This window comes from Panicum virgatum, chromosome 9N, assembly GCF_016808335.1.
Source record: "Panicum virgatum strain AP13 chromosome 9N, P.virgatum_v5, whole genome shotgun sequence".
Classification (NCBI taxonomy): domain Eukaryota; kingdom Viridiplantae; phylum Streptophyta; class Magnoliopsida; order Poales; family Poaceae; genus Panicum; species Panicum virgatum.
In genome coordinates, this window is record NC_053153.1 from 48,153,482 (window position 1) to 48,160,146 (window position 6,665).

General features: G+C 47.6%; 1 non-coding gene across 1 annotated transcript; it reads right to left on the bottom strand.

Annotated features, from left to right (window-relative positions):
- Nucleotides 1–219: 219 nt before the first annotated feature.
- Nucleotides 220–326, bottom strand: LOC120693710. The gene has a single exon (XR_005683164.1). It is a non-coding gene; the product is annotated as a small nucleolar RNA R71 (small nucleolar RNA).
- Nucleotides 327–6,665: the final 6,339 nt, after the last annotated feature.

The following is a 6,665-nucleotide window of genomic DNA, read 5'->3' on the forward strand; positions in this document are numbered from 1 at the left end:
ATCGGAGGATGCCAACGCTCACTTCAAAATTTCTTGGAAGTGAGCAGCACTATCAACCCCAGAGGTACCACGATGGACAACGTCCGTCTTCGACTGTTCCCATCCTCCTTGCTAGGCAAGGCGAAGATGTGGTTTTACACCAACAAAGCAGACTTCACTACATGGGAAGCTTGCTCCAATGCATTCCTAACGAAGTATTTTCTGGTGGGCAAAATCAATGCCCTCTGAGGTAAAATCTCTGGATTTCAACAGCTCTCGGATGAAGCTATTCCGGAAGCTTGGGAGACATTCTAGGAATACATTGCAGCATGCCCCCACCATGGCATGGAGGAATGGTTGATCATTCAGAGTTTCTTCAATGGCCTGAACATGCCAGCTCAGAATCACATTGATGCAGCATTAGGTGGTTCCTTTCTTTCACTCAGCGTACCTGAAGCGAAAGCGCTGGTAGAGAAGATTGCTTCCAACCAAAGTTGGAAAGGTGATAGGCAGCAACAACCCGCAAGGGAGTTCATCAGATCGATAGTATCGATATGCTTGCTGTTAAGATGGACCTTCTCATGAAGAGACTGGAGTCTCCACACCAGGAGGCTAACCAAGTTATGGATTCTCGCATGACATGCGAGGTGTGCGGAGAAACTGGACACATGGGTAACTCTTGCCCAGTCACTCAGGAGGAAGCTCATTTTGTTGGGGCGAACAACTCCAACAACTCAGGCTTCCATCCTCAACAGGGTTGGAATTCAAAACCCAACCTCCCCTTCAGTCAGCAGCAAGGTATGAATTTTAATAACAATTTCTAGGCTTCTTTAAAGGACCTAGTTTATGGCCAGAAACAAATTAATGGCAACATTAGTAAGAAATTCCTTGCTAATGATAAAATATTGGAGTCTTTGGCCTGACAACTAGAGGGAATAAATTTTGTTATTAAAAACCAGTTGAGCTTCAACAAAATGATAGAAACTCAAGTTGCTCAACTAGCCTCATCTTGTCCTAACAATAATTCGGGAAAACTTCCTGGGCATCCAGAAGTTCCACCGAAAGAGAGTGTTAGTGCAGTAACTACGCAGACGGGTAAGCCCACGCAAGAACCACCATACCCTAAAGATGCAGGATCTCGGTGGAAAGCCGTACCCGCCAGCAATACCTCTGCTGCAGACGAAGATCAGGAGGAGGCAGAAGAGTCCAACATAACTACTGCCCAGGAGGAAACCGTGGAACCCCCTAGAACGTCACGGAAGTTTCAGGACACTACTGCCTTACCATTTCCGGAACGGTTAAGGAAACCGGTGGCCAACGAGCAATTCGGCAAGTTCGTCGAGGTAATACGGAAGTTGTATGTCAATATACCACTTCTTGATGCTATGCAGGTACCAACCTATGCCAAGTACATCAAGGATATACTTGGCAACAAGAGAATCCTACCCACCACCGAGGTCGTGCAACTCACAGAGGAGTGTAGCGTAGCTATACTCGATCCTCTCCTGGAGAAGACGAAAGATCTAGGATGCCCCACAATCACATGTTCAATCGGGAGTCAGCATTTCTCACACGCTCTGTGTGATCTGGGAGCAAGCGTCAGCGTCATGCCCAAGGTAGTTTACGATAAACTAAACTATCATGAGCTTGCCCCTACTGCTATGTGCTTGCAGCTAGTGGACCAGACAGTCCATTACCGCGCGGGAATTGCAGAGAACATTCCGGTTAAATCCGGAACTTCTTTATTCCCGTTGACTTCGTCGTCCTCGATATGGAGGTCAACGCCAAGACGCCACTCATTCTGGGAAGGCCGTTCTTGAGTACCGCAAACGCACACATTAATTTCGGAGCCGGAGAAATTCAGCTCAACATCAATGGGCAGACGGAGAGGTTCGCCTTCCGACCGAAGGTAGAACAATGTTCCCAGGTCAAATCATTCAACCGGAAGAAATCCGAGAAAGAGCAGGAGAAGCCATCAACACCCACCATCGATATGCTTGCCGAGCTCTTGGAACAACTAAGAATCGATAGGGAAATCAGAGTGCACAACTACAGGAACACAAGACGACGAATCCTTCGTAGAGAATTCCAGGAATAGGAGGCGAAAGCGATCAAAACGAAACCTGCCACCAAGAAGGAATGGCGGAGAGAAGTGTCTTCGCCTGGAACTCCATCCGGCGGCGATAATAGAACTCGAGGTATGGAGAGTCCCGCTCAGGACTCAAAACCCAAGCTATCACCATGAGAACCATGGTACATATCCATTCCTTGCATCTGCATATAGGATAGTTTAAATTCCTTGCATAATCTTTCTTTCCTAGGCCCTGTTCGCTTGTCTTGTCCCGGCTTGTTTCGGCTTGTTTCGGCTTGTTTTCTCTCACAGAATATTATTAAATCAGCCGAAATCAGCCGGCTTTCGGATCAGCCGAACACCCCCCTAGAGTCATGGCATGTTTACCTTTTCAAACTCAAGTTTAAATTTTTGTTTTGCATAAAATTTTGTTACATTGCATATAAGAAAATAAAAAAAAAATCGGCCAAATAGTAGGCCGGCCGGCCCCACCTAGGCCGGTCGGCCCCACATGCTCTCATTTGGCCAGGAGGCAGCAGGGAACCGGGGCTTTGAGTGCACAAGAGGCAAGCCAAAGTGGACGTGATCATGGTGCAGAGGGGGAGGCAGGCCGGCCGGCCTAATCATGGCCGCCCGGCGCCTCTCCACTGCTCCTGTCACGTCATCACCCACCGGAGCATGATCACCTGCAAGCCTACGAGCTAGACTTCGATGTCGAGCAAGGAGGGCCGCTGGAGGTGCCGCCCGGCGCCATGCAGGCTGGCCGGCCTGGCCCCTGCGCCCCTCTATAAAAGCCACCTCGTCATCATCGATCATCGCATCATCGCTCTGAGTACGCAGGTTACTCTCCCGAGCACATTTTCCCTCTTCCTCTCTCTGAGTTTTCTTGCTTAATGAAGCTCTTAGAAGTTAATTAAGCCAAGCAACTCAAGTGCTAGCCCCACAAAAATAATAGTAGTGCTGAGATTAGCCCGGCACTAATCCAATAAAATTAGTAGTAACCCTCTCCTAAAAAAAGTGAAAACCACAAAAAATATTTCCAGAAGAATAATCAAGCTCTGAATGAAGAACGTTTGTGGTGGACTGATCCCCACAAGGACGACTAACCACTGACCCCCTCTGGTTATTTTTTCCTGCATATTCTCTGTACTAATCTTTTGCAGGAGCCATGTCGCTGTGGGGGAACATCAAAGGCAAGGTGAAAAAGCTGGGCTCGTCATCCCGATCCCGTAGTTCGCGAGCGTCATCAGGCTCCCGGGATGACATGTCAGTGGACTCTGTCCGCCGACCGTCACAATTCCAGGAAGAAGAGGAGGAAGCCCCTGCCTCTCCAGCAATCCCGAGGCTTCGTCTCAAAATCAGAGTCCTGACGTTGGTCGATCAGATCGTCATCCGGACTGATTATGAGAAGGATGCCCTCGAGCTGTTGAAGAAGCAGTCATACGACCACGCCAAGCGGTTCGATACAGAATTCCTCATGATGACGGGACTCCGCCAGGACAAGAACCGAGCGTTCACTACCGCGGGATGGTCATGCTTCGCCGACATCACCGAACCAGGTTCGCACCTTCTCACCATGGAGTTCCTATGTACACTCCATGTCGAAACCGTTGGAAAAGAAACTAAAATCCACTTCCGCTTTTTCAATGAGTTCTTTGAAATGCTACCCAAAGACTTTAGTAATGCGCTAGGATTCAGTAAGAAATGCATATTAGAAGCTAATGCATTAACTGAATATGACCGTAGTGCTTGGTGGAATGAAATCTCAGATGAACCAGTGAGTAGTAAGAACAGCATAGTCTCCATCCATAATCCAACTCTGAGGGTTCTAGCCAAGTACCTAGCCATGGTAGTATTTTCCCGAGCAGACCTCAGGCTATGTAGTTCCTCGAAGCTCATGTGCCTTTATGCTATGGCAAAGAAGATTTGCTACTCACCGGTCATGGGCACGGTCGCACATTGGCAGAAAATGATCACGTGCAAATCTCCCATCGACATAACCTCACTGGTCACTCACATTGCGCGGTATGTCAGTGTTTTGGAGAATGCACAAGTCACACATCTGCCCGTGATGGATGAGTACCGAATCTTCATTGGTCTGGACCACTTTGTTCACGCGCACATGATGCATGATGGTCCCGGGAACTCAGTCTTCATGTGCTATCCGGGGTATGAGAGGGAGTTCGAGCTGCCATGCCCGAAACTCTCGCTCTACTCCGTGAAACGTCTTACCCTCCAAATGGAAAAGAAGGAGCCAGCACGCCATAGCATAGCTGGTCCTATGACATGTGGCAGAGCTCGGCGTGATGCATAGTTGGCCGAGGGTGGCACGTCACGGCAGGCAGGAGTTTCCCGTCAGGCAGGCACATCTTGCCAGGTAGGAACTTCTCGCCAGCCAGGAGTTTCACGACAGGCCCGTGCTTCCCAGGAAGCCGGACCATCACATGCTGCACTCTCACCAGATGCCTCAGCACGGCCTCACCCAGACACCACTCACATTAGCTTTAAGGAGGCCTACGGGTTTTATGACCAGGGTGGCCAGCCCTCGTACCAGCCTGAGGGTAGCACGGGGTTTGGGCACGGCCAGGGGTTTTACTACCCCTCGGGCATGGGCACCTCCCATGGCCCGCAGGATGGCCCGTCTGCGTCAGCACGCTTTGAGTACGACAACCCGCTCACACGGGGGTTGTCGGATCTCATTGCCCACATAGGTGCCATAGAGTTACGTCAGGAGGAGTTGGGACACAGCCTCAATCACAACACCAGTCTCACACAGGAGAGTTGGGGGATGATTTCCTCCATGTCCTATGATTGGCACCATGGTGCATTCTACCCCCCGCCACAATCAGACCAGTAGCCCCGAGCTTTGTTGAAGCTTGGGGGAGAGATCGTCAGTACCCAGGTAAGTCGTCATACCCGCTCGTTCCGTTCACATATATATATATATATATATATATATATATATATATATATATATATATATAAGAGAACTGCCATGCTCAGAATAAATGTGTGGAAATCCGTGCAAACTCTTATCTTGGAAATGATGAATAGTTGCTCTGTTTGATCTTTGCATGTGCCCCATTTACAGCTTTTTACTCATCTAGTACTAGAGCTAGTTGGCACATAATAGACACAATTAATCTGTTTGTGTGGGAGCATTTAACATGATTTCTAAGTCTACGTTGTTGTGGGATTCGAGATGGCCTACATTGGAATTAAAACTATCTACCTCAGTAAGGAAAATTCTCGGAGTAATATTAAAATATGATAAGGTTTCCCTATTGGTTTACATGTCCCATCCAGAGCCATAATGACATTTAATACATGAGCTACATAGGCTATCTTGATTTACTTTGAGCTTTGTCAAATGGTGAGTTCGCTTGAGAAAAGATACTTGTCATCTATCGGTCTTTCTCCTTTGCATATCCATTTCATTGCTAGCCTCAGAGTGTCTGGTATGACAATTACCTACTCCGGGTATTGTCATCCACTTCCGCCAGACAATTCCACCACAACTCAGCCCAAAATCTCCACTGTGTGCCTATCCACTTCCAAAAGGGTCAAAATTTCTTCAAAAGCTCCCTCTGAAATATTCTGAAATCAAGAAGGACATGAGATTATCTTCTTAAAAAAGAGAGAGAGAAGAAGAGATAAGAAGTGCTCATGATCCTTAGCAAAAGTAGAGCAAAAGAGGAGTTCAATAAAATGACCCAAAGATATTTCCAAAGTGTGAGTCCATTTCTCCCTCTCCCTTGAACATTTGTGACTCCATAAGATCGGAATTTGATCAAGTACCTACCTCTTGCGAACCACTCTTCGACTCGGCAACACAGGTAATCAAAGTATGCCACACTCTTCCTACCCAAAACTCCTGATATCAGCCTTAGATTAGGAAGAATTTGGTCAAGTTTCGACCTTGGTGAGGATTATACACCTTGAGCGATTGAGAGTACCTTCAGGGAACCTTAATCATTTGCACATCTAAGAAATACTCCGAGAACAAACCTGAACAGGGAAAGCAGGAAAACATTCCGATGAAGGTTGTTCAGTCCTCCAACCGCTCAAGACAAGGGATGAAATGTGAAATAAGCCAACTTACTCGAAGTACATACAGATAGAGTAATATGCTATGCACAGGGTACCTGCAGAGGGCAAACATTGACGCAACTCCTGATCCACTGAGCCTCAGTGGTAAGCTTTGCTCGAGGACGAGCAAAAGTTTAAGCTTGGGGGGTGTTGACGGCCATTATCTCATGTGAGTTTTGCACTATGTTTCATGCATATTTTATTTGATTCTAATAAGTTCCACAAGTTTTGGATGAGTTGTGTTTGCAGGAATCCAAGGTCCAAAGATGGTCGAAATCAGAGAAAATCCCGGCCGCCCGGCACATTCCGTGCCGACCGGCCTGACACCTCCACATACATGGGTCCAATAATTTCACTCTAGCAATGTGACATATCCAAAAGGTTCCAGAACAAGGTGAACATTTCATATCCTATCAGTGGACCCGAAAGGCACAAGGATCAACCCAAATGCCCACCTGCCAGTGCCAAGAGCGTCAAATGAGGAAAACACCCAGTCTAGAGGCAGTGTGGAGCATTGATGTGCAAT